Source organism: Carassius gibelio, chromosome A8 (assembly GCF_023724105.1).
Source record: "Carassius gibelio isolate Cgi1373 ecotype wild population from Czech Republic chromosome A8, carGib1.2-hapl.c, whole genome shotgun sequence".
Classification (NCBI taxonomy): domain Eukaryota; kingdom Metazoa; phylum Chordata; class Actinopteri; order Cypriniformes; family Cyprinidae; genus Carassius; species Carassius gibelio.
Genome location: NC_068378.1, coordinates 11,086,405 through 11,107,356, shown reverse-complemented (window position 1 = coordinate 11,107,356; position 20,952 = coordinate 11,086,405). Strand labels below are relative to the sequence as shown.

Below are 20,952 nucleotides of genomic sequence, written 5' to 3'. Positions count from 1 at the left end.
TCATTAATTATATACATCTAGCCAAGTTTCGTATGCAAGTTTCCATTACAGTCAATGCGAGCGTCGCAAGACCGAAAATAAGTACGCACACACTCGTGTCGCTGAAGCTCACCGGCGCCATCTTGTGCACCTAGCCCATAAAGTACCATATTAGTCGCAGCGACGTACCACATAACGTTCCAGTGACGTAACTTTGTGATTCCCATATCCGTCGTGGCAACGTTATAGTGGAACGTTGCTGGAACGTGATGAGTATGTCCTGACGACCAAACTGGCACCTTATGAGGACGTGACATTACAGGATCATATTGGTAATTCATATTTTCACCTCACCATTACCTTGAAATACATAAAGAACTAATAAACTCAATCCATCTCTGGGGCAAAAAATAAACCTTATGAAATCTAATTGTAATCTAATTATAGGGGATTCATTGTAAATACATTAATTACATACATGCAATGCAAACAAATACAAAAACATTCTAATATAAAATAGACAAAAACACACTGCATTCATTCACAAATCAATATTTATTCAGCACTACTTTCTAAAAATACGAAGCCAAAACATTTTGAACATTGCACCTGTTCTTTAACCATGCAAAATGTTACTAAGTTATGAGCACAGAAAACTAAACACATCAATTCATAGATTACACAATATGAACAACAGAAAATGTTTGTCTTAAGGATGGGGAGATGGTTAATGACGTTATCAGTGAAAATTATAAATAATTATCAGTAAACTTATTGATACAACATAATTTAGTGCAACAAAAAATACATGATAAATAGATATGAAACAATTCAGCAGATACTGCACAGAGATACTGCACAAAGTAAAACTGTGAGCGTTGTATATGAGGCTCCTGGTATAAATGTCTGGTGGTGATGTGCTTTAATTACATGACATGCAGGAAAAATTTTTTGGCTAATTCATGCACACGATTTTCTATTTCATTCCCTCGATTTGCTAAAACGTGTACACTATTTATACATCAAGAGAACGAATTAGTAAATTGTGCATACGATTTAGCAAATCAATGAAATGTAAAAGTAATCGTGCACGTTTCAGTACATCGAGGGAACAAATTAGTAAATCATGGACATGATTTCTTTCTTTTTCTTGCATGTCATGATCAGGGCTCTGTGCTCACTATCAGAGGATAAACCTAAACAATAAAGCAATTACCAAAGAACCATAATTTTTGAGCTTCTCAGAAGAAAAACATTCATAAAGCGAAAAGATATGAAAAATGAACAATATAGAGATTTCTAGCATCTCTCCTGTATTATTTGTCCCACCCGAAAAAACAAAGTTTTTTAAGAAAATGAGCATATCGACTTTCTCAGAAGAATCTGTGATCTCTGATTACTGACTGTGGAGAAGACTCTTTCAGACAGTGCTGAGGAGGCAGAGTTAGGTGCTGGACAGCTGATAGAGAAGAGGAAGAGTGTGTTTCTTACCCCAGCAGCAGAAGACAGGCTCTTCTGAGGGAAGGACAGGAGGCTTGATGCAGTGTTTTGCTGTAGAACAAGGCTTCTTCTCAGCACCTGATCTTCTTCAGAAAAGAGTTCCTCTAGTGTAGAGTCAGACACTCAGACTTCTTGCAAACTGGAATCTTTTAATAACATTTAGCATATTATTGTAGCCATGTTCATTGTTTTTATTATAACACATGGCAAGCTTATGAGAAAATTGTTAAACGTGTTCTTCCTCCTCTTCTTCATCCTGAGCCTGCACTGTCAACATCCTCTGAGCTGAAAGGGAGGATCATCTTGTTAATGTTGCTCATGTATGTTCACAACCAGTCAAAAATTTGGAATCTTTTCTTTATGGTTTTCAAGAGAAGTCTCTTCTGCTCACCAAGGCTAGATTAATTTGATCAATTAAAAAAAAAAAAAAAAAAAAAAAAAAAAAACAGAAAGAAAGAAATAACAGTTTTCATACTAATTTTTTTTTAATATACTTAAACATATTTATTGAAATAATTATGAGGCAAAGCTGAATTTTTCAGTAACTTTACTCCAGTCTTCAGTGTCACATGATCTTTTTCATATACTGATATGCTGATCGGGAAACATTGCTGATTATCACAAATCAGTGCATTTACATGCACCCAATCGCATTATTGCCGCTAAGATCAAAGCGTACATCTGCTCATGACATACATGATGTAAATCACATCTGCAGTTAGCTTACTACGGTTGTTAGTTCCACTGAACTCTATTGGTAACGAAGGAACTTTTTGAACAAAGTTGGTTTTAGGGAAGCGCACCCCATATTAGAAATGATGGGGAAGAAAACTTAGCATTTCTGGAAAGTTGAATTTTTTCTTCATGATTATTTTATGAAACACAAAGTTCAAAACATTGAAAAAAAAGGTAATCTTTTGTAAAATTACAAAAGTCTTCTCTACCACTGGTTTTCAATTTTATGCATTCTTGCTATTAGCCTCCCCCACCAAATAAAATAAATAAATAAAATAAATAATAAATAAATAAATGTAAATGTAAATGTGTAGACAAAAGTTTGGGCAGCACAACTGTTTTCAACATTGATAATAATCAGAAAAATTTATTGAGCAGTAAATCATCATATTAGAATGATTTCTGAAGATCATGTGACACTGAAGACTGGAGTAATTAATGCTGAAAATATAGCTGTGCATTATAGAAATAAATTAAACTTTTAAAATATATTTAAAACTTTTGACCAGCTGTGTACATTGCCACATTTAAATGAAAACTCAACTTGTAATAATGCACACATTCTCAAAGAACTTACATTCTGGTGATTACTTCCTTCCCGCACTGCTGTCAGATCCCTTCAGTCATTCCCAGACCTCCTTGTTTTTAATCTTTCCCTCAAATCTACAGAAACAAACATCATTTTATAGACTATTTGGATAAGTCACGAATTGCAATAGTTATATAACTATAATCACAATGCTAAATTATATATATATAAAATTATAAATATATATTGAATCGGCACACAAGTATCGGGATAGTATTGAATTGGCAGATTAGCATATCATCCCAGCCCTAGTTACTATAGTCAAAACAATGAAACTCTCTTCAAGAGTGCACAATAACTGATATTTAAAACTGTTAAAAGAAAAGGCTCAAAATATTGCACACATATAATACACAAAAATATCTCTTCTTTTGGTGTTTTGAACATTTCTGTGAGTAATGCTACATGCTGTGACTCTGTGTTGCTTCAAGTGCATCATTCTGCGCACTGGTTGTGTTTACGCGATGCACGCTGTATAGGAGCCATACCCTTTCGTATTATAATACATTAGCACAATGAAAGATTCTTGTTCTGTCCCATCTACCACATGTTGCTGCCTTCATTACTGTGCTATACATTTAAAAGAAATGTATTTTACACACACACACATACATTATACACACACACACACACATATATATACAGACGGTATCAACGGCAACAACATAAACAAACTTTTATAAACAAACGCTTTTGTGGACCTAACCTAACCGGTAGACTTCCAAATAGAATCAATAACAACAGCCAAGTCCCTCTGGAGTAGATATTTTTTGATAACAAACAAAATATGTTTTCTGTGTGGATCAGGCGGACTTGATGAAAATGCAAATTCATCCTTTGCCAGCAGGAGATGTTTTAAAGCATAGACATAAAGTGCGAGAAATAGAGGTTTCCCCAGTAACAGCTGTAAACAAAGCAGAGCTACGCTCACACGCTGCTTTATCAGGCATATAACATGCAAGACTTCCTTCAGAAATACAGCGATATAAAAACACCTGTGCCTCGTTTTGATATTTAAACATATAAATGTTAGGAATTATTAAACGTGCAGTACGTAACGTTACTCATGTTTATTCAACGAAGCCTTTTTGAAAATCGATCAGTTTTAAAATTGTGGCGAGTCTCCAAAAATAAATAAATGTATGGGAAACATATCCCGCAGCACTACCACCTGAGCCCAACTTTAGACTACTCATCACCTTGACTTTAAGTTTGAGACCAAAAGTTTGGACACACCTTCTCATTCAAAGAGTTTTCTTTATTTTCATGACTATGAAAATTGTAGATTCACACTGAAGGCATCAAAACTATGAATTAACACATGTGGAATTATATACATAACAAAAAAATGTGAAACAACTGAAAATATGTCATATTCTTGGTTCTTCAAAGTAGCCACCTTTTGCTTTGATTACTGCTTTGCACACTCTTGGCATTCTCTTGATGAGCTTCAAGAGGTAGTCACCTGAAATGGTCTTCCAACAGTCTTGAAGGAGTTCCCTGAGAGATGCTTAGCTCTTGTTGGCCCTTTTGCCTTCTGTCTGCGGTCCAGCTCACCCCTAAACCATCTTGATTGGGTTCAGGTCCGGTGACTGTGGAGGCCAGGTCATCTGGTGCAGCACCCCATCACTCTCCTTCTTGGTCAAATAGCCCTTGATGCCTTCAGTGTGACTCTACAATTTTCATAGTAATGAAAATAAAGAAAACTCTTTGAATGAGAAGGTGTGTCCAAACTTTTGGTATTTGCCCCAAAAAAAAAAAAAAAAAAATATATATATATTTTTATATATCAGCACGCGCGCTCTGATCGGTAAAGGGGCAGAGATTTCAGACCTCCATTTATTAAGGAGATCGGTCACAAAACTCATCATCCGAGCCAACGTTTTTGGAGCAAATTTCAAAGCCGCACCCGCCCGCCATCCGCTGATTGTTTTGCGGTCTATGGCCATGCAATGCTTTGCTGATGCGAGTCGCAAAAAAAATGCCATTGTCTGTTCTAGAAAGGATGCAGCAAAGATATTTAATGCTATTGTATGAGGCATAGGCCTACGCTGAGTTTCATTTGCGATGAGATGCGCTCTAGTGCAGTGCAAGTGAACGCGGCGCGCTGGTGCTTCCATGTCGGTTATCATTGTCTGCTATATTTGCTTTTTATTTATTATAATACACGCAATTGGTTGTTGAAACATTTATTAAAATTAAGACAAAATTTGTACAAAACGAAATTCGTTTTTAAGAAAGGTTTTCTACAAAGCAAAATTTTATGAAGTGGTAAATATCATGTCTGACGATTTACAAAACTTCATTAAGTGGTAAAACCATGTCTCCCGATATATTGCGCATCTTATGATCCTATCTAAAAAATGTTTGTAAAAAATATTTTAATGACGCGGTTATAGAGTTCTAATGACGGTGTTCAACTATAACCGCCGGTCTCACGGTTATATACGAACCGTCACACCCCTATATATAAATATATATATATATATACATACATACATACATACATATACACACACACACAAACACTTTTGCACATCCTGTCATACCAGTGACTGGGTGTTACTGCAATAGACTTTGCAGCATTAAGGTTAACGATTAATCGATTATTTGATTGTTAATTTAAACGACGATCGATCATGAAAATTGACATCCCTACACAGAAGTATAGAAAATTCTACATTGATTTAAACATTTTTTTGCAAAAAACAACACTGATATCGGATCAGAATTACTGTCTCTTCTCATAGTGACAGCCAATCACATTAGTTTTCTGGTATTGCATGCACTCGATTGGCTTGCGTCTGCGCTTGGGTATTTGCATAAGATGTTCTGACTGGAGGACGGCTGCATTGGCGCTTGAAAAGTCTTCAACTTCTATTTAGAATTAATTTCTAGAATTAATTTCACCATGCTGGACGTCACTTCATTTAAAAGTAAACGAGGGGCGTTGACGCACCGTGTGATGGGGCGTTATATGTCTGGATACCGCTGCACAAATATTTCAACCACGAGAAATGTAGTTCCAGCACAGCCTTACATCCAGAACAGCAGAATGGTCAGGATGACCTGAAACACATAACCAACTGAAATCAATTTAAAAGTATTTAGTCTTGCCTAAGTGATGCTGAAACAACCAGGTTTAGTTTTTCACCCAGGAGAAACTGCTTCCTGTGGAACAGTCTCCATGAAGAATGATCTCTTGATCCTGGATCCTTGCTGCCATCCACGCAGAGATGATTTGGAGGATATGTGGTTGTGTCTAATGGGTAATGAATCAACGTTACAAGAATACTGATAGCAGCACTATTGATCCTGTACCTTATGTAAATGTTTTCAGTACTGAACAAGTCAGGAACCAAATTAGTACCAGTTCTTGAAAACCATCTCTACTTGTAATAGTTGTCTTGTTGCTGCTGCCCAGACTGTCTCTTCCCCTGATGATAAATATATGTGTTCATTTTAAAGCAATAATACATTTAAATTACTAGGTGGTAACAAATATATTTCCTTATAAGGAACTCACTGAATCATGGACTCAACTGGTGGTTGTCAGGCCCTAAAAAAGTGAACAATTTGTTTACTTTTTGTGAAACGAAAGTATCAGATCAATTTGAGAATTAAACTAGCATTAAAAAGCATGCATGTGAAAAACACCATTAACACCAATAATGAACAGATGACAGAATTTACAAGCCTGCCACTTGAGGGAGAAAAGGGGAAATTATTAACCCTACATAACCTTACACTGAACATGATTTCGGCAGCCTCGGTCTAATTAACGTTAAACTTTATATTTAACGTTATATCGGATTATATTCAAGTTCACAGCATGGATAGCATGAGCATCATCCAGCTCCAGCAGCAGGTATTCAAACAAACTAATTAACGTTACTACGGTTAAAAATTGAATAATTAGAAAGTTAATACTGTATAGTTTATAGTGATAAATTTCAAATAATGTAAAACAGGTAAGGTTATATTCGATTTTTACAGTTAACGTTACCTTAGACCACCTCTGAGACTGCTTTTGAGCTAATTAACCAAACAGAGCATTTATTTATTAAATTGAAAGAGAAAACCTACAAAAATACAAAACACTACTCCTCTTTGATGGCATTTACCGTTGTATCAGTTAAAATCTATGAATAAAAGTAGATTTATAGGACTTACCTTTCCTCCGTGTCCGTCCGCTGGAAGTTGGCCGTTACAAAATGACGGGGACGCGCACTTCACTCAGAAAGTGACGTGCCCTGCTAGTTTAAGGTTTTAATGTTCTTTTGTCCCGTACTCTCTTTCTTTAACAAACATTATCACCATTTGCTAAGTAAATTGTTTATGTTATTTTATTGTTCTTTAACTGATGGCATATATATATATATATATATATATATATATATATATATATATATATATATATATATATATATATATATATATATATGTGACTGGTTGTGTGTGTGTGGATCAAATCACACGGAGAGCAGGTGGATGGTTACTCAAGTCTTGCTTTACTGGGTCTGGGACAGACAAAACTGGGACAAACACGACCAAAAGCTGGTTAGTGTAGGCTATCAAAGCATCAACGTTGCTCAGAAATCAGCAGTGAGAGATGTGAGACTCTGCTGGATTTACATTTTTACAGAGTGATCGTGAACATATAGTGGAATAAAATTCAAAATAAAACACATTAAAAGAAATAAAATGTCTCTGTTCTCATTACTTCACATAAATACAGAGAAACTATAACCTTAAGTAACCATCATTTTGCATATTTTTGTATAAATGAAATGCAGAGAAGGAACAACTAAAATGGCGCTGTTACTCTGTTAAGCACATGTGAGCATATGGCACGTGTTAATGCCAACACTTAATTCGGCTTATATTTTTACACAGAACATGACAAATGTGAATATAAAACATACCTGGGACAAACACGACCAAAAGCTGGTTAGTGTAGGCTATCAAAGCATCAACGTTGCTCAGAAATCTTAAATGAAATCAACAGATACGGAGTTCACAGGCAGGTTAACATACACACGCATCACATTTAATCATCGCAATTAACACATTTTGACTCTACTTACAGACAGGCAAATGAGGTAAACTTGTGTGTAATATTAAAGTCCAATCTTGCACTTGAAAATAATATAAACTCCGTTTATGATGCAGCGCTTATTGATGCGACTTACCAGCAGTGAGAGATGTGAGACTCTGCTGGTAATTACGTAACTCCGCCCACAATATCACGCACACAAATGCGAGTGACTCAACAGCCAGCCAATGTCGAGTTTCCCCCAATTAATGCATGAATTTAACAGAATCATTTAAACTCCGTTACATACACCCCCCTAAATTCTGCAAAATTGGGGTAGAACCAGCATTTGTAACAACTAACTATACAGTAGAGATTGAAGAAAAAAAAAAGAAAAAAAGGTGTGTGCAAAAGAGCTTTTCAATACAGTATGTCAGAATTAATCTCTTCCCCAGGAAGTGTGATAGAATGGAATGGTACCAGGTTCCACACTAAACACAGACTATAGGAGGTGCAGTCTACACAATCCCAGTGTTTACAAATGTATCTCTGCTCTTCAAATGTATTTTGATCTAAATTAATTCCTCAGACTCTTTCTCAGAGAGGAAAAACTCACTTCAAAGTCATTCTCTTAACATCACGGTCAACTCGTAAATATGAATCAACATTTAGAATCAGTTATTTGAAACAAAAATGTCCCTTAACAACTCCACTACAAAGTTAGTTCCTTGGAAAATAACTGGTGCATCACCGTGTGAATCACTTTCCACAATTTTCTGACTATCAATTTCACAAATAAGTCTGTTAGGAGGCTTTACTGATCTCCCTACTCGTGTAGTGATGTGGCTTGCAAATGTACTTGTAGGCTGATTGCATATGACAGAGGCAAGTCTGTCATCTGGCTCATTCAAACGACTGGGGCACTCATTTAGCTTGGTTGTAGGTGAACTGGCTGTACTCTCACCATGTTCAGGAATATGCTCAAGTTCTGCACTGTACTGATCATTTCCAGAGTACGCAGGAGTCATCTCATCAGGAATGTCTGAAACGCCACCACAAGTGGCAACCTGCATGTCATCACTGTCTTGTGTCCCATCCATCCGCAATAACCATTCAGATGTCTTTGAAACAGGATCAGGACCATCCATCAGAGCAGAATCAAGAGCACTGCCACAGGTTGCAACAGTGGAATCTGATCGAACTGATTCTTCCTCACTATCATCCCAGGATAAGAAATTCACTGGAAGCAACAAATTACGGTGCACCACTTTCTCTTTGCCAGTCTGAACATCCCTAATCTTGTACACATTGACCTCTGGTTTCACTGACTGAACCTCATACAAAACAGAGTCCCACTTGTCCGCAACTTTCCTTTTTCCTTTCTCTCCACGGTTAGCCAGCAAGACTCTATCTCCCACTGCTAAGGGTAAACCTCTGACCTTCCGATTGTAAAGAATGGCATGGCGGTTCTGCTCTTTGAGACTGTGTTTCCGGGCAATTTCTGCTGCTGCGCTCAGATCTCTTCTCAGTGCAGTGACAAACTCATCGTGGCTGACCACCCTCTCATCGCAAAGGACATGCTGAAACATGATGTCAATTGGCAACCTTGGAATACGCCCAAACATAAGATAAAAAGGGGCGAACCCGGTGGTTTCATGCACAGTACAATTGTAACTGAAGGTCAGTGTTTTTAGAAGCTGTGGCCACCTCGCCTTGGATTTCACTGGGAGAGCTCTTATCATATTACCCAAGGTCCTATTGAAACGTTCTGCCAGACCGTTACCCATAGGGTGGTATGGTGTGGTGTGCGATTTTTTAACACCAGCCATCTCAAGCAAGTTCTTAATGATTTTGCTTTCAAAATTTGCACCCTGGTCTGAGTGTATTCTCTTTGGAAATCCATAAATGCAGAAGAGATCATTCCAAAGGCGATGGGCAACTTGCTTAGCTGACTGGTTGTGACAAGGGAAGGCATGTGCCATCTTAGAAAAATGATCTGTCACTACTAGGACATCAACGACCTTCCCTGAACTCTGTTCAGCACTCCAAAAGTCGATGCATACTAGTTCCATGGGCTCAGAGGTGTGAATATGTTCAAGTGGTGCACAAGCATTTGGCTCTGGTGTTTTTCCGACAACACACCTCTTGCAGTTTTTGACATGAAGCTTGACGTCTTTACTCATCCCTGGCCAAAAGAATCTTTCAGCTGCGAGAGAGAGTGTTCTGGCACTACCCTGATGTCCAGCTGAGTCATGAACACCTTGGAGAACATCATGCTTTAGAGAATCTGGTACAACGTATTGAAAGAGTTTCTTATTCATCAGTCGATCTGTCTTTACTCTGTACAGCACACGATTACGAATCTTTAGCTTTTTCCAGTGCTTCAAAAGGCGTGTCACAGAGCCAGGTAACTTTGCTTTCTCACTCTTTGAAGGACGTTTATGTCTCAGAACATAGTCGATGACTTTACTGACTATGTTGTCCTGCTCTTGGAGATTTGCCAGTCTGGAAAACGGGATTGCAACAGATGGATCTTCATCAGGTAGCTGGAGTGACGTAGTACTTGTCACAGGTAATGGGCTAACTCCGCCATCGCAGTGAGCACCCAGAAGAGCAGAAACTTCAACAGCACCAATGGATCCAGGACATGAGTCATTCACACCATCCTGCAGCTTGCTCTCACTTCCATCGTCACTGGTAGCCTGCACATTCTGACAGTTGTTAGTGACACGGAAGGCATCTTGCACGGTCCCGGTAACAACACCATTTACCTCATCCAATAGAGAAATGTATGGTTCTTTCAACAGACGATGGCTGACGCAGGACTTGACGAAGGGCTCTCTGCTCAAGGCATCTGCAACAACGTTCTTCGTGCCAGGCACAAACTTCAGGTCAAAGTCATATGCAGCAAGCTTCGCCACCCATCGTTGCTCACACGCATCCAATCTTGGTTTGGTTAGAATATAGGTCAAAGGGTTATTATCAGACCATGCAGTGAAATGTCTCCCTTTTAGCCAGTGGCTAAACTTGTCACAAACCGCCCACTTTAAAGCCAGAAATTCTAGTCTATGTGCTGGGTAGTTCATCTGAGACTTGGAGAGTGTTTTGCTGGCAAAAGCAACTGGACGTGCAATTTTCTCTCCTGGGGGCACCTGAGATAACACTGCTCCTATGCCATCGAATGAAGCATCAACAGAGAGTATAAAGGCATGACTGAAATCTGGGTGTGCTAGAGTCACACTGTGCAGTAGGTCTTGCTTCAGAGTCTCAAGAGCAGTACAACACTCAATAGTCCAATCCTCGGGTGAAAGCTTCACGACACTGAGTGGTTTCCTCATCCGACCACACTTCCTCGGAGCCGTTTTCTGTGACTGATCTGACAGGAGACTGAAAAGAGGTTTTGCCTTAGAAGAACAGTCTATAATGAAATGCTGATAATATAAAACCATACCCAGGAAAGATCTGATCTTCTTTTGAGAAGGTGTTATACCATCCGCTTCCATGAGGTCTGTAGTCTGGATGTCACTGATCACCTTTACCTTTTCTGGGTCGGTCTGGACACCATTTCCAGTGACAACGTGTCCCAAGAACCTGACAGATCTCCTGAGGAACATGCACTTCTTTGGCGAAAGCTTTAAGTTGTGTTTAGACAGGCGTGAGAAAACCAATTCCAGTCGGTCAAGGGCTACTTGTTCATTGGGAGCAAAAACCATCAGATCATCCAAGTAGCATAGAAGGCTAGTGAAATTTTCATCCCCGAAAATGGACATCATCATCCTCATAAAGGTTGCTGGACTGTTGGTCAAACCCTGAGGTAGACGATTGTACTCATGAAGGCCGAAAGAAGAGGAAAAAGCAGTGTACTTCTTATGATCTTCAAACAAGGGGACATTATAAAAGCCAGAAGTCAAGTCCATGGTCGAAAAGAAAACGTTGCCCCCCAAAGCAGCGAGTGCATCAGCTTGGTGTGGGAGTGGGTGAGCGTCCTTCACGGTCTTCGCATTCAGCCATCTAAAATCTGTACAAATACGAAGGTCACCATTCCTTTTCCACACTAAAACAAGCGGAGATGCATATTCACTCTGAGACTTCCTTATAATGCCTTTAACTTCCATCTCATTCAAGGCAGTGCGCAGCTTATCATAGTGGCAGGGGGCTACACGTCGATAAGGGAGTCGAAATGGCTTCTCGTCCACCAAGTGGATTTTGTGGACAAAGTCAGTGGCTTCCCCACAATCCATTTTTCCACGTGAAAAGGTTGACTCATACTTCTCTATGAGATTCAGAAGTCTATCCTTCCACTCTTCTGACACTTCACAATCATCCAGATCCAGATCCAGCAGACCTAATTTATTTAGCACGTTTCTCCTATCAAAACTGGTCTGCACATGACTTACAGGACTTGCAGCACACTGAACGTTACTCTTCAGGGACTCGGGTGAAGACAACTCCTCCACGGCTATACAAGTGAAAACATCAACGATCTTCGCGTTTTTCTTAAGAATATTTACTTTGTCTGTAGGGTTAATTATTTTGAATGGCACCCATCTGCTGCCCCACATAGGTGTGATGACTCTCCCTATGATCACGTTCCTTGGACGACTTTTACAGAGGGTTGGCTCAACAATGACTGTGGTCCCAACAGAAACAGCTGTTGACTCTGGAAGCCGAGCCCAAGCGAGATGTTCATGATGCGGTTCAAGAGTAATTTTCTCTTTCAACTTAGCTGTCCCCACTCTATCAGGCATGTCTTCACCCTTCCATCGTTCCACATTCGAAAGTAGAGACAGGAATTGATGACATTCAACATCCTCTGAGTTAACTGTGCTGGACACAAGTCTCCAGTATCCGTCTGTCTCTTTCATTTTTTGAATCAGCCATTTGATAGCATTGCTGCCCAGAATCAAATCGTCGCTTTGGCCTGGAACTACTAAAACTGGAACAACCATTTTGCAGGCATAAACTGTGAGCTCAAGCTCATACATCAATTTTGGGGTAACACGTTGTCCGCCACAACCAATTATGACAACATCACTAGCAGGGAACTTTTGTAAATTGGGCTTGCTGTACTCTGTGCGTGTTCTGAAAAATTATAGTTTTCCCTGCAGGCTCAACAGAACTAGAAAGACTATAAACTGAGGTTGGGTCATTCATACAACACTGGTTTGGAGGAATAAACTCACGATCTACACGGTCCTCCTTTGAGTGCAGATCTTCTAGTTTCCCAGCCCTTGAGAAGACAGAGATTTCACTCTCTCAGGACAACCAAAGCGGGAATGGTCAGGAGAGTGACACTGGAAGCACAACTTTCTTTCAAGACAATGCGTGAGGCCAGAATGATCAGGGCTCGAACAGACAGTGCATGGCAAGTCATTGAGGCCTTTTACTCTAGGTAGATTTACCTTGGGCTTCACACGTGAACTTGGTTCTTTGCTGGCAGACTCTTTCAACAAGACTTTTTCCAACAAACTCATGACTCGCTCCAATGCAGATGCTTCCAGAGACCTAGACTGCTGGACATCAGAAGAAACTGGATGTGCTGCAGACGACAGTTCAACTTCAGTTCTGTTCACAGGGATTCTAGTGGGTGCTGCATTCCTTACTGCAGATACAAGACTGGAATCTGAGTGATATTCATTCAAAATATCTTGAACTTCCCTCACAGACCATGCGCCAATTGGTTTAGATCGAAAGGTGATGGCAAGCTCTCTACACGGACAGTGTCTGATGAACATGCGGGTTACCTCTGTTCCTGGACAATCCAGTACTTTACCCTGTTCTTTCAAGCGCTCAGCAGCGACATCAACTGCACGATTTAGCCTGATCCAGTACCCGAAGGCATCCTCATCTGGTCTGGGCATGGTGGTGTAAAAGTCAGCCAATGGAAGAGGAGAGCAAGGAGCAGCTTCGAAGTGTTTCCTAAGAATACTAAAGATTGCATCAGGGTTATGCACAATGTCGATGTCACAGTTTCTTATGCCAAACTTGACCACATCCCTTGCTTTGCCTCTTAGATGGACCATAATCTCCTCCGCTTGATGCTCTTTTCTCAAATTATTGCGTTTTACATAGTCTCTCATGATATCTATCCACTCATCCAAGTCAACAGCATCAGAAACTTCTCCCCTGAAGTTAGGAGGTTCTCTCACATTTCTAGATAAGGACAACTGGCTTTGTATCAGGTCCAGCATTTGTGAAGCTGTTCCATCTGCAGTCACATTTTTGGAGGATTTATCAACTGAATGTGTGTCAACTTTATGTGCTGGGCTTATTCTGGTGACTATGCTGTCAGCAATTTGCTGACCTACCTGGCTGATTAGGTCAGTCATTTCAGTGATTGCATTTGGCGGCTGTGCATTAGGGAATGGAGTAGATGAAAACACACCCTTTTGTTCCCTTGAAGCATCTGCTGCAAAACTTGTGCATGATCCCTCACAAACTAACGGATCAGAATCTGAATTGTAACTGTCTGTGACTATATGAGCATCACTCTGTACATCAGGCCCACTGAACTGTAAAGACTTTGGCACTTTCAATAAACCCCATCCTCTACCTTTACTTCCACAGACTGGAGTGTGATAGTTATCAAAACCACTCATAATGAATATCAGTACTTGAAAAAAATGAATACAATAAATTAAAAACAAAAAATGTGCTGATGTCCGTATAGCAAATTGTCCTTAGTAGATATCGAAAAATGCTTAAGTGCAGTCACTGTATCAAAAAAAAAAAAAGGTTCCTGAGCAAAATTGTGTCCACCTGACTCCAGCGAAAGCTTTAAGATGAACCCTCGGCCGCTTCAGGAGCAATCTTGATTGAAGAAACAACAGGTCACGGCACCATTGTGACTGGTTGTGTGTGTGTGGATCAAATCACACGGAGAGCAGGTGGATGGTTACTCAAGTCTTGCTTTACTGGGTCTGGGACAGACAAAACTGGGACAAACACGACCAAAAGCTGGTTAGTGTAGGCTATCAAAGCATCAACGTTGCTCAGAAATCAGCAGTGAGAGATGTGAGACTCTGCTGGATTTACATTTTTACAGAGTGATCGTGAACATATAGTGGAATAAAATTCAAAATAAAACACATTAAAAGAAATAAAATGTCTCTGTTCTCATTACTTCACATAAATACAGAGAAACTATAACCTTAAGTAACCATCATTTTGCATATTTTTGTATAAATGAAATGCAGAGAAGGAACAACTAAAATGGCGCTGTTACTCTGTTAAGCACATGTGAGCATATGGCACGTGTTAATGCCAACACTTAATTCGGCTTATATTTTTACACAGAACATGACAAATGTGAATATAAAACATACCTGGGACAAACACGACCAAAAGTTGGTTAGTGTAGGCTATCAAAGCATCAACGTTGCTCAGAAATCTTAAATGAAATCAACAGATACGGAGTTCACAGGCAGGTTAACATACACACGCATCACATTTAATCATCGCAATTAACACATTTTGACTCTACTGACAGACAGGCAAATGAGGTAAACTTGTGTGTAATATTAAAGTCCAATCTTGCACTTGAAAATAATATAAACTCCGTTTATGATGCAGCGCTTATTGATGCGACTTACCAGCAGTGAGGGATGTGAGACTCTGCTGGTAATTACGTAACTCCGCCCACAATATCACGCACACAAATGCGAGTGACTCAACAGCCAGCCAATGTCGAGTTTCCCCCAATTAATGCATGAATTTAACAGAATCATTTAAACTCCGTTACATATATATATATATATATATATATATATATATATATATATATATATATATATATATATATATATATATATATATATATATATATATATGCTGTTCAAATGGTATCTTATTAATAATAATACATCTAGTGCAATAATGTTAAAAGTTATCTGAAGACCAGCTGACCACGTCGCTACAACGTCCCCAATGGGACTAACTAGCGACGTCTTTTGAGTACGTGCCCTCAACGTTTCTGGGAAGTTAGCCAAGATTTTAAAAAATGGAACTTTACCACGACGTCCTCACAACGTTGCCATAAAGTAATGTCACGCTGACCAAATGAAGACTAACATCTCGGTTACGTATGTAACCACCCAGATAGCAAACAGTCATTGAACTATGCTGAATCAACATCCCGTTGTCAACATTAAGTCATTGAATCAACATCGAACTCTGATGTTGATTCAACATCATTTTGCACCCTGATTTAATATTGAAACAATGTTTAAATTCTGTCCATAGATCAACGGAATTTCAATGCTATTTCAATTATCAGGAATATTGAAACAATGTTGAAATTTCAACTGAACCAAGGATCAACGTGATTTCAATGGAATTTCAATCGTTTTAAAATGTTAATTTTAAATGTAATGCCACAAATTAAATAGCCTGCTTTATCTACAGCCAGGATGTTAAAAATTAATGGAACATTTAAAATCTTGTATAAAACACAGAACACACCACACTATTTAAAATCAAATTTATGTTTATTAGCCTCTCTACTCTTTATTTACACTTCATTGTCATCTGATGCCTGCATAAGTTGTCGTCCAGTCCCTCCTGCCCGGTCTGGCGAATAGCGCAGCCACTTTTGGGTGAAAATTCGGTGATGGTAGCTGTCCCCATCTGCTGAGTAAGAGCATCTAAAACAGAAAATAAAATCACAATGCAAAACAAATATAGCATTTAAGTTAAACAGAACATATATTTGAACAAATTCAGTAGCCTAGGCCTATGGTTTTTCAATGATCGGATAAGGCAATAAGTCCTCGTGTTGTAGGCTAGATCATATTTCCCCTATATTCAAAGCACTTTTCAAAACTGCCTGTTCATGGATGTATTCGAATTAAAGGGAGGCAAAAAGGATTAGCTTGCAGTGACCTCTTTCATAAGGAAAATGTATGAGGCCAATTGACTCAAAAAATTTTATGTTTATTATTTCATTGGTTCAGAAGTAGTTGTTAACTCCACAAATTTAATATAAATAACTGGATACTAATTAAATAGTTAATGTAGATTAGAGTTACCATAGACAAAAGATGCTTTGACAAAATAATCATAGACAAAAACCGTTGCATTCAGTTTTTGACGAGGTTTTGGGCTGGAAAACCAATTGCAAGTGGTGCAAGTTGTTTGCAGAAATAAAATAAAATGAAATCAAAAATGTTGTTTTGCTTACTTGGTGTGCAATAGTGATCTGTAAAAGAACAGAAAAGACAAAAATCTCTGTTAAAAACAGCAATTAAAATTCACAATCATACAGTGTGACTGTACTTTATACATATGTACTCAGGTAACCAATCTGTTATTAAAAATATAAAAACAAAAAATATAAACAACATAATACACAAATTAAATATACAGTGGTTTATTCTTTTCAGCTACAGTTGATGTAATAGTAGCATTCAAGAAATAAATGTAAAATATAAAAAACGAAATACATTTTAATGTAGGCCTATAAAATATACAATTCTCATTAAAGCTAATGAATTACGCCCCATTAACTGGACTCCCCCGGCCTCTCAGATCACCATTAATGTTAAAGGGATTTTAATGCTAAAATATGCTATTTTTTATGCTGCACTTTCTTCCTATAGTGAATATCAAGCTACAATATATCTGTTTGTCAGCTCAAATGTTTCAGTGGTAGAACTTTTGCCTGGCGTGTCAGAGGTCCGGGTTTGGGTATTAAAATGAAGTACAATAGTTGTGCAAGTACAATGCTGTATCACTTGCGACGCAAAAATCCAAAAGCAAATGAAAGCCGATGAGTACAACTGATGAGTAGTTTACACTTTAGATTAGGGGGTGCAGAAAGCTTTGTAAATTATTTATAATGTTTATTGAGATAATAGTACAATGTTGACATTTCAATGATTTATAAGTGATTTAATAATATATTAACTAGTAACTATTAACCATTAAGGATTTTGTTTGATTGAGTTGTTTACTGAAGGCCCTGACTGAAACCCCAGGGTACTCAGGGTACTCACTGTCTGACAGCAGGTTCACTCAGACTCTGCTCATCATCACTGAAGAGTCCAGGAACAAAACAAGCAATCTGACACAGAGACAACAATATTTACTCTGCAGTTCCAGGTTCATTAGAAGGAAAAAAGATAAAGCAGAGGTAAAATGCAGATAAAAGACAGAATAATATAACAACAATAATAACATATGTAATATACAAATTCTACTACTAATAATATAATCTTAAAATAACAGAATCTATATTTTTAATTTTAGGATGAGTGTGACTTACGTTTTGATGTCAGGGACTTCTTAAATTTGGTGAAATATATTCTGAAAAAGGCATATTAATGTATTTCATGAGCTTCTTTCATGAGTATTTCATGAGCTTCTTTTCATGAGTTCACCTGTATTTCTAAGTCAGTATCTCCCTTCAGCCACATTTCTGAAGGGAGATACTGACTTAGAAATACAGATTTACTGAAGAAGCTCAAGAAATACATTAATATGCCTTTTTCAGAATATATTTCACCAATTTTCTTTTCAAAAATCTTGGAGTTTCACTTTGTTCTGTATAGTTTCTTTCTGTCCTCCTGAAATCACAGAACAATTTGTATTAATATCTGTTTATCATGAAATATCAAAACTCATGTGAACTTGTTTTCAGCCGATTAACGTTACACTCTCAGTGTAAGTGACGTCATCGATTCAGTAAATCAGCCTTTTCTAAAAAAAAAAAAACAATGACAAATAACCAGCAAAACATTCACAGAGCCATCAAAATATCTCACACACACGACGATTTGATGAAAAGCCCAGAGTTTCATCAACAAGAGCTCAAAATTAGCCTAACATTACCTGAAAACTGCTAAGATAGATGCTAACGGACTTTTTCGAAGACACTAAACCATTTCTATAAAATAAATTTAATTGAAACATGTCAATAACAAGTAAGAAACTTGTCAGAAACATTTGTATATCATATTTGTGTGATTTTAGCGACTAAACTTACCTAAAACAGCGTAAACCGCAGCAAGAGATGGAGATTACTGCTTGCCAGTAACGTTTTTTTTTGTTGACGCCCCGCCGTTTCCATGGCAACTCTGCTCCCCGCTCGCCCAGAACTCACCGCACACACAGCATTCACACAAACAAACATCTCGAGTTAAAACATTACATTTATAATGTACAGCCTCATTCAATAATCACTCACTATAGAGACGGATTCTTTCTGGAAGCCTGTAAAAGAGTGAAAAACAAGACGATAAAGGAGTCAGGACTTCTCTTTAATAAACCGCTTTTACATTTTCCGTCTGAGAAACTGCTGGACACGAAAGGCTTTAACATTAATTTACCGTGACCGTTGTCTAAACAAGTTAACGGTAACATAATTTGAAAATGAGCCAGTCTCTTCAGCTGCCCACAGACTGTATAAAAACACACCGCGTGCCTGTGCTGTCTGGGTTCATATCGAACATTAAGCAAGCTTACCTGTACGCATGTGCCAAGGGTCCAGAAATGAGCTGTGTCCGGTGCAGTACGTTGGGTATACCACCCGTTGATCTCCCGGTCAACCAAAAATCGATGGATTTTCAATCATATTTCCCGGTCAACTATATTTCGATGCATTTTCTATCATATTTCCTGGTCAACTATATTTCGATGCACTTTCTATCATATTTCCCGGTCAACTATATTTCGATGCATTTTCAATCATATTTCCCGGTCAACTATATTTCGATGCATTTTCTATCATATTTCCTGGTCAACTATATTTCGATGCACTTTCTATCATATTTCCTGGTCAACTATATTTCGATGCACTTTCTATCATATTTCCCGGTCAACTATATTTCGATGCATTTTCAATCATATTTCCCGGTCAACTATATTTCGATGACTTTTCAACAACCGCATCCTTTCTCTGTCCACTATAAATCAATTACTTTTCAACACATTCAGGGATCACCCGGTAACCAAATATCAATGCTTAATCAATCATAAAGATAACTATGGATCAATGTTGTTCCAATATTGTTGCCATCAACATTAATAACATCAGGTTTTCATCGATATGATAATGGTGATTCAACATTTATTTTGCATTGAAATTTCAATATCAACCATAATGATGATTCAGATGGAAAAACAATGTTTATTCAATGTTGGCTTGCTGTCTGGGCATGGTTCCCTGAATAGGGAACGAGATGCTGCGGTGACGTCACCACGTATGGGACGAATGTCTGAAGCCCTATACCATCCCGCCAATCCTATTGGCCAAATGGCGCATGGCACCACCCTACGCATGCGCACGCATGATATACCTGGGTGCAGCGCGCCATTTCGCTCAGATTTCATGACTGAAGATGAAGAACATTATCAAGGTACAGAACGGCCAGAACCGCAGCATCTCGTTCCCTATTCAGGGAACCATGGTTACATACGTAACCGAGATGTTCCCTTTCATAGGTCACTTCGATGCTGCGGTGACGTCACCACGTATGGGAACGATATACCAAAACGCCTGACGTACCTGATAACTGAGATCCGAGGAAGCATCTGCTCAAGCGGAGAGAACCCGGGAGCCAGGAGCCATCCTCACATCTAGACTGTAGGACTTGATAAAAGTGCTCGGTGAGGACCATCCTGCCACAGCACAGATATCATCCATAGAAGATCCACTGGGAAAAGCTTGAGAAGAAGCCACAGCTCGAGTGGAATGAGCTTTAATTCCTAAGGGCGAAGCGAGTCCGCGCGCCTCATAGGCCAAAGAAATTGCCTCCACCAGCCAATGGGACATGCGCTGCTTTGTAACCGCATGGCCCTTACTTTTATGTCCAAAACTGACAAACAGCTGGTCAGATTCACGCCAAGGGCTGTACGATCCACATAAGTCTTTAAAGCTCTCACAGGGCAAAGACTTAGATCTCCTGACCCAGCCTCAGCAGGTGAAAAAGCTTCCAGGACCACTTGCTGAAAGCGAAAGGGGTTAGATGCGACCTTAGGAACATAGTTAGGCCTGGGCCGCAGCAGCACCTTCACAGAGCCCGGAGCAAATTCCATGCATGAGGGTGAAACAGAAAGAGCCTGTAAATCCCCAACTCTCTTGAGGGAGGATAAAGCCATGAGAAGAAGTGTCTTCAGT

The 20,952-nt window shown here is 38.8% G+C and overlaps 2 long non-coding RNA genes across 2 annotated transcripts; both read right to left on the bottom strand.

Moving 5' to 3' along the window:
* Nucleotides 1-515: 515 nt before the first annotated feature.
* LOC128018445 (uncharacterized) lies at nt 516-6,990 on the bottom strand. Its single transcript, XR_008184876.1, has 5 exons — nt 6,330-6,990; nt 6,125-6,240; nt 5,958-6,065; nt 2,792-2,877; nt 516-1,764 (listed from the first exon to the last, which is right to left on the bottom strand). It is a non-coding gene; the product is annotated as an uncharacterized LOC128018445 (long non-coding RNA).
* A 9,345-nt stretch (nt 6,991-16,335) lies between these two features.
* Nucleotides 16,336-19,990, bottom strand: LOC128018444 (uncharacterized). The gene is made up of 4 exons (XR_008184875.1): nt 18,100-19,990; nt 17,831-17,898; nt 17,017-17,034; nt 16,336-16,480 (listed from the first exon to the last, which is right to left on the bottom strand). It is a non-coding gene; the product is annotated as an uncharacterized LOC128018444 (long non-coding RNA).
* Between the last annotated feature and the right edge of the window lie 962 nt (nt 19,991-20,952).